Source organism: Myotis nattereri (assembly GCF_964212035.1).
Source record: "Myotis nattereri genome assembly, chromosome: X".
Taxonomy (NCBI): domain Eukaryota; kingdom Metazoa; phylum Chordata; class Mammalia; order Chiroptera; family Vespertilionidae; genus Myotis; species Myotis nattereri.
Window position 1 is genome coordinate 15,363,679 of NC_138078.1, and position 11,555 is coordinate 15,375,233.

General features: G+C 45.8%; 1 pseudogene across 1 annotated transcript; it reads left to right on the plus strand.

Moving 5' to 3' along the window:
* Positions 1 to 10,212: 10,212 nt before the first annotated feature.
* On the plus strand, positions 10,213 to 10,993 carry LOC308511131 (stAR-related lipid transfer protein 7, mitochondrial-like; annotated as a pseudogene). Its single transcript has one exon. The product of its transcript is annotated as an stAR-related lipid transfer protein 7, mitochondrial-like (transcript).
* Positions 10,994 to 11,555: the final 562 nt, after the last annotated feature.

Here is an 11,555-nt window from a genome sequence, read left to right on the forward strand (position 1 = left end):
CTAGAGACTCCAGCAAAAAAAACTACCAGATTTAATAAATGAACTCAGCAATGTAGCAGGATACAAAATTAACACCCAGAAATCACTGGCATTTTTATACACCAATAAGGAACTCACAAAGAAAAATTAAGAAAACAATCGCATTTGCCATTACAACAACAAAAATTAAGATACTTAGTAATAAACTTAACACGTTAAATGCCCAGCCTGTTTTGTCTTCGGGACGGAAAGCATAGTGTCAGTCACCAGTGACTGACTGGGTGCTTAACGTGTTAACCAAGGAGGTAAAAGCCCTGTACTCAGAAAACTACAGGTCACTGAAAAAAGAGATAGAGGAAGATATAAACAAGTGGGAGAATACAACGTGGTCATGGATTGGTAGAATTAGCACCATTAACATGTCCCAAAAGCAATCTACAGATTCAATGCAATCCCTATTAAAATACTAACGGTATATTTCACCAATCTAGAACAAATATTCCAAAAATTTATATGGAGCCAAAAAAAGACCCCAAATAGCCGCAACAATCATGGAAAAAAAGGACAAAGTGGGAGGGATCACAACTCCAGATATCAAGTTATACTACAAAGCCACTGGCATCAAAACAGCTAGGTACTGGCACAAGAAAAGGCACATAGATCAATGGAACACAACAAGAACCCTAAAATAGACCAAGCCATTACTTTCACATTTAACAAAGGAGGCAAAAGCATACAATGGAGTAAAGACAGTCTCTTCAAAAATAGGGAGACGTGGGGGAGGAGGGGGGAATTGGACAGGTACAAGCTAAAAAAACAAGATCACCACACACAAGAATAAATTCACCCAAGCTGGTTTGGCTCATTGGATAGAGCAGTGGTCGGAAAACTCATTAGTCAACAGAGCCAAATATCAACAGTACTTCTTCAAAATAGACTCGCCCAGGACGAAGAGCCAACTTCTGCGCATGGGCCATGAAGTTCCAATCGCACTGTATGTGCGCGCTGGCACGTGGTCTTTTGTGGAAGAGACACACTCAAGGGGCCAAAGAGCCGCATGTGGCTCACGAGCCGCAGTTTGCCAACCACGGGCATAGAGCACTGGCCCGCAGACTGAAGGGTGGCAAGTTTGATTCCAGTTAAAAGCATGTATCTCAGCTGCAGACTGGATTCCAACCTAGCCCTGGTCAGGGTGAAAGTGGAAGGCAACCAATCAATGTTTCTCTCATCCTCCCTTTCACTCTCTCTAAAAATCAACAGAAAATTATCCTCAGGTGAGGATTAAAAAAAAGGATAAAATAAATAAAAGTTTTTAAAAAGAATGAGCTCCAAATTCATGAAAGACTTAAATGTAAGTCGTGACTCTATAAAAATCTTAGAAGAGACCATACAGCAAAATCTCAGACATTTCTCATAGCAATATGTCTGCTGGTACATTTCCTAGGGCAAGGGAAAGTAACGAGAAAATAAACAAATGGGACTACACCAAAATAAAAAGCTTCTGCACAGCTAAAAACAAACAAACAAAGAAAACCCACATCAACATCCCAGCCATGGTGGCTCAGTGATTGAGCGTCGACGTATGAACCAGGAGATCACAATTCAATTCCAACTCAGGGCATATGCCCAGGTTGTGGACTCGATCCCTGCTCCAAAAAGGAGGCAGCCGATCAACGATTCTCTCTCATCAATGAAGTTTCTATATCTCTTTCCCTCTCCTATCCTCTCTGAAATCAATAAAAACATATTCAAAATAAAATAAGTTATCAACAAAATGAAAAGGGAGCCCACTATAAATGGCAGACCGTATTTTTCAATGATACATCTAGTAAGAGGTTAATTTACAAAATATATAAAGAACTCATACAGCTTAACAAAAGAAAGACAATCCAATTAAAAAATGGACAAACAACCTAAGTAAACACTTCTCCAAAGTGAATATACAGATGGCCAAGAGACATATGAAAAAATGCTCAAAGTCACTAATCCTCAAAGAGATGCAATTTAAAACCACCATGAGGTATCATCTTACACCTGTCTGAATGGCTGCCATCAACAAATGACAAGCCATGGCGAGGATGTGGAGAAAAGAGAACCCTCGCACACTGCTGGTGGGAATGAAAACTGGTGCAGCCACTGTGGAAAACAGTTTGGAGTTGCCTCAAAAAAATTAAAACTGAAACTGCCATCTGATCCAATGATTCCTCTTGGAGGAATATATCCTAATATGAATGCAGCTGTTTTTACAGCTGTGGTACATTTATACAATACAATACAATGAAGCTGTAGAAAAGAAGGATCTCTTACCCTTTGAGATAGCAGATAGACCTGAAGAGTATTCTGTATGCTAAGTGAAATAAGTCCGTCAGAGTAAGACAAGTACCATATGATCTCACTCATAAGTGGAATCTAATGAACAAAATACACTGATAATCTGAGTGGATCCAGAGACATGGAAGCATGGAACAGAGTGTGGAATCTCAGAGGGAAGGCATGGGAGGTAACCAACCAAAGACTTTGTATAGGTATATGCATATCCCTTGGACACAGACAATAGGTAGTGAAGGCCTGGGGCAGCGGGCGGGGGCTGGCTGGAGAGGGGTCAATGGGGGAATGAGGGACACCTATGTAATACTTTTAACAATAGAGATTTATGAAGAAATAAAAATAAACTTACAAACAAAATAGATCCAGAGACACGGAAGCATGAGACAGAATGATGAATCTCAGAAGGAAGGTGGGGAAGGAGGTGGACAGATTAACCAAAGAACTCATATGTATATATGCATAACCCATGGACCCAGACATTAGTGTGGTGAAGGCCTGGGGAAAGGGGGCAGGAGAGGAGGTCAATGGGGAAAAAAGGAGGACTTCTTTCATACTTTCAACAATTAGGATATATTTTTTAAAAACTTGTATGTGAATATTCATAATATCATTAATCATATAAGTCTAAAACTATAATCAACCTGAATATCCATCAATTTATTAATGTGTAAACAAACACTGGTATATCCACACAATGGGATATTATTCAGCCATAAAAAAGGAGTGGCTTTCCCCAGCCCACTTGGCTCAGTGGTTGAGTGTTGACCTATGAACCGGAAGGTCACGGTTTGATTCCTGGTCAGGGCACATGCCCGAGTTACAAGCTCGATCCCCAGTTTGGGGCATTCAGGAGGCAGCCGGTCAATGATTCCCTCTCATCACTGACGTTTCTCTCTCTCTCTCTCCCTTCCCCTCAAAAATCAATAAAAAATATATATATTCTTTAAAAGGAGTGGCTTAATAGTTCCAAGGTTGATCCAATGCCTGCCACAACATGGATGAACCTTAAAACTATTAAGCCTAAAAAAAATTTTTTTAATTATAAAAATAAAAACTATTAGGCTTTAGCCCTAGCCCATTTGGCTTAGTAGATAAGAGTGTCAGCTGCGGCCTGAAGGGTCCCGGGTTCAATTCCGGCCAAGGGCACATGCCTGGGTTGCAGGCTTGATCCCCAGTATGGGGCTTGCAGCAGGCAGCCTATCAATGATTTTCTCTCATCACTGATGTTTCTATCTCCCTCTCCCTTCCTCTCTGAAATCAATAAAGAATACATACATTTAAAAATACATAATGAACCTGTTAAAAAAAAAACTGGGGAGGAGGTTGGGGGTTAATGGGGGGGATGAGGACACATTTGTAATACCTTAACTAATAATAATAATAAAAAAACTATTAAGCTTATGTGAAAGAAGACAGACACAAAAGGACAAATATTGTATGATTCTCCTTATAGGAGGCACTTAGAGTAGTAAAATTCAGAGACAAAAAGTACAATGGGGGTTTCCACAGGCTGGGAGGAGGGGCGACTGGGGAGTTATTGTGTAGAGCAGTGGTTCTATTTGCGGCGACCTTCCTAATGCTGAGACCCTTTGATAGTTCCTCATGCTGTGGTGACCCCCAATTTCATTGTTACAAATCGAATATAATTAAAGCATAGTGATTAATCACAAAAACAATATGTAATTATGTATGTGTTTTCCAATGGTCTTAGGCGACCCCTGTGAAAGGGTCGTTTGACCCTCAAAGGGATCGCGACCCACAGGTTAAGAACCGCTGGTTTAGAGGCTCTAGTTTCAGTTTGGGAAGATGAAAATTCTGGGGGAAGATGATGCTGATGAGTGCACAATAATGTGAATGTACTTAATGCCACTTGACTATACACTTAAAAGAGGCTAAAATAGCCAACACTGGTTTGGCTCAGTGGATAGAGCATCGGCCTGCGGATTGAAAGGTCCCAAGTTCAATTCCGGTCAAGGGCATGTACCTAGGTTGCAGGCACATCTCCAGTGGGGGATGTGCGGGAGGCAGCTGATCGATGTTTCTCTCTCATCGATGTTTCTGACTCTCTATCTCTGTCCCTTCCTCTCAGTAAAAAATCAATAAAATATATTTTTTAAAAAAATGGCTACAATAGTATTATGTATATTTATCACAATAAAAAGAATGAAGTCCCAATATATACTACAACATAAATGAACTTTGCAAACATTATAGTTAAGTGAAAGAAGCCAGACACAATAGGACACATATTGTTTGATTTTATTTATATGAAATGTCTACAACAGGCAAATCCTATATAATATATAGGGAATATGCAAATTGACCATCACTCTGCCACAAAGATGAAGGCGCCCACAGCAGAGGCCGAGTTCCCGTAATGAGCCTTAATGAGCAATCAGCAGGGACCTGAGGCTTCGCCCCCCCTCTCCCTCCCCCCTCCACCATGGGGCTTGTAGGGGACCTCAGGCCACTGCCCCCGCCCTGGTACCAGGCCAGGGGACCTCAGGCTGTGCACCCCACCCAGCACGGCTTCACAGGTGACCTCAGGCCACGCCTCCCCACCCCAGCGGGGCTTGACACGGGGACCTCAGGCCACATCCCCAGTCCCAGCGCCAGGCCATGGGACCTCAGGCCACACACCCCCACCCAGCGGGGCTTGACGGGGGACCTCAGAACGTGCCCCCCGCCCCTGCACCAGGCCAGGGGACCAAAGGCTTGGCACCCCGCCTGGCAGTGCTTGGCGTCGGACCTGAAGGTGCGCCCCCAACCTGGTAGAGCTTGATGGGGGACCTCAGGCCGCAACCCCCACCCGGCGGGGCTTGGTGGGGACCTCAGGCCACACCCCAGGCCCCAGCACCAGGCCAGGGGACCTCAGGCCTCGCCCCTCTGCCTAGCAGGGCTTGAAGGGGGACCTTAGGCTGTGCCCCTCTCCTGGAGCAGGGCAGGGGAACCTGAGGCTGCATGCCCTGCCCAGTGGGGCTGGATGGGGAATCACAACCACACCCCCGGCCCAGCGGGGCTTGATGGGGGATCTCAAGGCACACCCTCCATCCCAGACCAGGGAACCTCAGGCTACACCCCCCACCCAGCGCCCGGCCAGCGGACCTGAGGCTGCGACCCTGCCTGGCCGGGCTGAACAAGGGTAGGACTGGTCAGGGATCTGGATCTAGCATCCCTGGGACTCAGCCCCGAACCCTCAGTGCCCCACTCCCCTTGCATGTGGAACGGGAGGCCAGGGAAGGAGAATGGGAGCAGCGAGAGCTCCCTGATCAGAGGACTGCTATCTACTCGCCCGCGGAAACTGAAGACGTGCCAGACAGTGTTATGGGTAAGGACACGCTCTCCCCTTCCTGGCAAAGGGAGGTGGCTTCATATTTTTCTTCCTTTACCCACAGAAAACAGGGGTCAGGGAACAGAAAGCACAACTTACAATGGACAGGACTGGGGTGAGGGATGAGTTGGGAAAGGGCAGGTTCCTATCTGCCTCAAAGGGCTGTCACAGGACCAAAGATATAGTATGTGAAAGTAACTGAAACCGGGACAGGCTGTTGGGAACTTGATTAGGTGTTATTTACAAAACCAAGTACTTACAATAGCAAATCCCATGTGCCAGGAGCCTTGGGAATCAGATGAGTTTGACATCGACTTCGACCCCAGGTAGCTGACAATCTAATAGAGAAAAGTCAAACAGTTAGGATCGCTTCTGTGGGATTCAGAAAGATGACAGGGGCTCAGGAAGATAGGAGGGGTCCTGGGGACAACAAAACTGCCCATGGTCCCCATCTTTTCGGTGGGTGCTGGGTGTCACCTCTCCCGCCCTGCCCTCATCCTCCCCTGCCATTCTAGCAAATGGGTGAGTAATCGGGTAATTGTCGGAAGATGGAACAACACTGTGCTGGGAGAGAAGGTAAGTTCTGGGAATGTACCTAGTGCTGATTTTAAAAAATAAGACGTACCTTAAGGCGGACAGTGTTAAGTCACCAAGCTGTGGCTTCCCGGCTGGAAAAGTTCCTTTCCTGCTGGAAGAGAATAAATTGTCTTAAGATATCGCTTTTCAGGTTAGACTTTTCTCCAAGTTTTCCCAGGACTTAAAAGGGCTGCGGCCGGTGCGGGAGGTCAGGGCACTGTTCACCCAGCTTGGCGCCAGGAAAAGGAAAAGAAATGCTAAAGGTACAAAAGGCACACATTTCAGAGGCAGAGGGTTCACTTCACCTTTGGGGAGGAGGCAGGCTGGTGTGCTGCAGCGAGGCTCTTTAGGAGAGGGCGTGGGCAAGGATGAGAGGATGTAAAACAGGCTGAGTGCAAACCCCCCCATCTGTAGAGGCGGCAGGCCCGGCTCCTGTAATGGCCGCAGGCCAGTCTTCAAGGACGCTTGTTGGAAGAGATGGGCCTAGAAGGGCGAGCAGGGCCTAAGACAATGCTGAGACCCGGCAGAAGAGAGGGCAGGAGAGCGGGAGACCCAGCACAGTCGACGCCATGAACGGGGCTCCCACCAGTTAGACTTCCGGCTGGCCGCAGCCTAGGCATGCGCATTGCGGTCTGCCCCAGGGCGCATGCGCACGTTGCCGTGAGGGCGGGGCATAGAGCGGACAGGGCCAGGATGAGGGACAAGTGTGACCTGGGCAGGTTTCCTCTCTGCCTCGAAGGGTCCTCGCAGGTGCAAGGACATAATACATGAAAACAGCTTGACACTGAGACAGGCTGTGGGGAGTAGTAGGTGTTCCTTATAAAATCAAGTGCTTACAGTAGCAAATACCATGTACCAGGTGCCTTGGGCAGCAAAGATGAAGTCGACATCGAGCTAGAGCCCAGGAAGCTGGCAGTCTAATAGACTCCTGCGGGATTCAGAAACATGACAAGAGCTCACAGGAGGATAAAAGGGATTCTGGCCCCTGTAATGTGATGGGATAATTCTCATAAAATGGAACAATAATGTGCTGGGACAAAGTCTGGTCCTCTGGGAACTTTTCAAATCTTGATGGAAAAAAAGAGAGAAAAGGAACCTTGAGACAGGCTTAGGTCACCTAAGTGCCTGGCTGCCCTTGCTTGCTGGAGAATAAATGATTAGACCTTTCTTCTCCCGAGTTTCTCAGGATTTAAAAGATCTGCAACTAGAGGGGGTAGTCATGGCACTGTCACACAGATCACTTAAAGGAAAAACCTGTTAGAAGTATAAAATGCAAGCGTTCAAAGGCACATAGGTCAGTTTCACTTTGTTAAGGAGGATGGTGTGCTTGCGGTGTTGAGCCTTTTTGGAAGAGGTGGGCTTGGAAACCGTGCAGACGGGAGCGTTTGAGGCGTCAGGCAGTCACTGGACAGGCCAGCCACTGGCCACTCCAGAAAAACTGCTGAGTTGGGCTGAGCGCCAGGCTGGTCCGCCCCAAGGCGCAGGCGCAAAAGTGGGCAGGGGCCAGCAGGCCACGTGGCAGGGCTTAGAGGTGGGGGTGCAGTGAGGGTGGGTGTCAGGGCAGCCTGGAATCTCTAGAGGGGGGAGGGGCTAGGGGGAGGGCCGTGAGGGAGGGCGGGGCAACTCTCGCAAGGCCAAGCCCAGTCTAGCAGGGGTGTCCAGCCAGGGACTGTAACTGCCTGGCGGCGGGAGTACCCGCACTGGACCAAAGAACGTATGTCTGTGCTCGCGTGGTTATGGAGGCGCCGGTGCACCACATGAAGGGCTCCCCACAATGATAGACCTAGTTTGACTAGGTGCCTGAAGCTGCAGTGACACAGACAGCCGACAAATACCAAGACACTGTATGTGGCTTTTAAATATACAGAACAGGCTGCCTCAGAAAATCCCCAAGTCTAAATACCCAGGTTTGAAAGTGCAGGGACAGTATCATGCTGGAGCTATTCCAATATATAAATTCTCTCTAACAACAATCGGGAGGACTCAGGCCTAGAGAGAAATGAAAGCAGTCCCAGATGTGGAAGGTCTGCATTCTCCTTGACTACTATATGGATGAGAAAAGACACTGGCTTTTCCCCACTTTACCCCATCACAACCTTCCTGGTATTCTTACCCATCTCCTCTTTCCTCTTCTTTTCTCCACTTCACTCCACAAATTCCCTTTCTCTGTTTTTTACCACTTCTATTTTCACTCATTCTGTCTAGTTATATTTATGAAGTATGCAGTGTTTCTCTGACGTGGGCCAAGACCCCAAACCTACAAGGAAGGCGGCTGTGCTACCTGGACTTAAAGGAGCCACACGCTAACCTGACTAGCTCAGGGAAAGCCTGCATGGCAGCCTTGCAAACTCAGAGGCCTAAAGCAATCACAAAAATAGGTCTGAAATTAAAATATTTTTAACTAAGAGAAGCTTATGGTGAGTAGTCATGTCCTAAGCCAGCATTTTCCCTGACAAAGGTCAATCTTTACCTCAACTGAGTCTGTCTATTGTCTTTTTACATCTATAATAACATATCATTGGAATATCAAAAGTAATTTTCCTTTGCCCAGACTCCTCAAAGCATAGGCACCACTCTACAGAGACCAAAAATCCCCTCAAGGTTATTGAGTTAACTGTTGACTGCTAACCACCCTATACCAACCTATGTAAAAGAAGTATGTCTATCATTTTAGTTTATATCCCAGAGGTTTCCCCGCTTTGCTTTCTCCTGCCTCCCTAACCTATCACCAATAGATTTCATGGAACCCACAAACGTCTCCTCTTTTGATTGATTGTAAGGTATAATAAAATAAGGTACAAAACTCCCAGGCTCTGGAGTATTATCTCAATTCACTGAGATTTTGCTCCCCGGCAACTGTCGACAGTTTTGGCTTAGATAAACTCACAAAAATTCTTCACAGGTTTGAATGTCTTATGTTAACAGGTGTTTAATACCAAGAGCTGTACCAAGGCTACATATTTATCATCTCATTACATCTCACACATAGTGAGGGTCATGAAATATCTCCCACCTACACTAGAAGAAAGTCAGGCTCGGAGAGAAAATAGGATTAAATACCTCTCCTGTTGACACAGGCCCAATAAACAGTAGGTGTCAACTGCAAGTAGGAGAAAATTTTTCAATAATCAGGAGTTGGGGTTATTAACTCTACATTTCTTTGCTAATTTCCCGGAAGTGATCACAGGATAGGTTCTTTAAGAGCAACCATGTCACTATGGGAACTACCTGAGATTGCTTCCCATACACAGAAAGAACAGATATCTAAGCCAATTTTCATACATAGAAAAAAAGAACTTTCTCTAGGTCAAGCACTAAATATTCAGATGAGAAGAACATAGCACAAAGCATTTAAGGGATCAATATCTGCTGTGCTTGACAGCACTGAATCTGCTAAAAAAAAACTTATGGAGACACCTAAACAAAAGTACAAAGACGTAGATCTGATAATACTTTTCAATAAAGATTACTTTGCAAGAAATAAAGCAAACAAAATAAAATGGAAGCTAAATCATGAGCTAAACAAGAGCAAGAAGAAAAACAAAAGTTAATAGAAAAATGCTGAAATGAAATATCTGGAAGAAAAGACTTTTTGCGTGCTGAAATTTTCAGGGAACCTAGATGATCACACCTGCAGAGGAGATTTGCACATCCTTTTCTCAAATCATGGTGAATTAAAATGGAAAGACTAAGAAAAAAAAGGGAAGATTGTCAGAGGAGCAAGAGGGAATAATCCCATTTAGAGAAATAGCCAAGGAAGGACTAGATAAAGCCAAAGATCCAAATAATGGTAACCTACAATTAAGGAACAAAGTGACAGGGAAGTACTAGACAAATATGTGGAAAAAGAAACATTGAAGGAAGTCATAGAAGGTGCAACTCTATGGTCGCCTCTACTCAGATAGTGCCTGCTGCATCCACCTTGGCCGCCTGTACATGCCTGGGCAATGATTGTGGAGATTGCAGGCATCTTCATGTGAGACAAAGAGCAGATCCAGGAGGAGGAGCTGCAGAGATCCACTGATGAGATGAAACTGTTGCAGGAAATGTTTCAGAGCCCTGAGGTTGAGCGCCACCCTGGAGAACCAAAATCCCAAACAGAAGGGAATGAAGATTCAGGGGGCAAAGAGGAACCATGGGAAATGGTGATGGATAAGAAACACTTGAAGCTGTGGCGGTGCCCTATTACAGGCACCCATCTTTCTCAGTACAGAGTTTTTAGAACCTACACAGATGTGACACCCCAGCAGTTCTTCAATGTTCAGCTGGTCAGAGTACAGAAAAAAAGTGGGATGCCCTGGTAATCAGGTTGGAAGTGATTGAGAGGGACGTCATTGGTAGTTTTGAGGTTCTTCACATTTTCCTTACTCACTGTACTCATGGGATTATGTTTATGTTTAGTGGTACAGCGTGGATCAGGAAAACATTGTGCTGGTGTTGGTGTCACGTGCTGTGGAGCACCCTAGTGTGCTGGAGTCTCTGGAATTTTTAAGAGTTAGATCATGTGAATCCCAAATGGCTATCCATCCCCACAACTCATTTGAGTACTTGTGACAATCCCCAGACTGTGTTTCCTCACTACTGTTAGTTGGATGGTTCCCAGTGGCATGCCAGAGTTCCTGGAGAAGCGGCACATGGCCACTCTGAAAGTCAAGAACATGCAGATCAAAGTAAAGGGCTACATCACATGTGGAAATGGGTGAAGCCAAGGCCACCACGCCATCTTCCGAGTGGAAGAATGAGGGTAGTTGTGGCCCTGCCCGGATCAAGTATGCTTGAAGGACTTTGGGATAAGAAGGGACAGGCTGCTTCTTTCTAGCCCTGTCTCGGTCCCTACCACTCCGCTACAGAACAGGGACAGGTACTACAAAACATCTCTGTAACTACCAGTGCAAGATAATTCAATAACTGGTGTCTGACTTCATTCACAGCCTTCTTTGTTCTTTATCAAAACAGAGATTAAGGAGGCATCCCTAGGGGCACTGTCATACTCTCACGCCAACCATTTTTCAATTCAGGATTCCAGTGAGCTAATCGGGAACAAAGCGCAGCTCAGGCCAGAAGGGAACGACTTGTTTTTGCTACCTCTGAAGACTTTCCTCTACCAACATTCTAGTTTCCACCATCAGTTCTGCAGCATTTGGACTTCCTTTAGTCTGAAGGTCCAAGTGGAAAGTAAAGGTGGCCAGTTGATGGTTCAATGAGGAGTCATTTAGGAGTGCTCTGGGAATTGTGATTGTCCTACGTTGAATGGATGTAAACTGTTGCTTGACAGTGTAAATGCCTAGAGTAGTGGTTCTCAACCTTCTGGCCCTTTAAATACAGTTCCTCATGTTGTGAC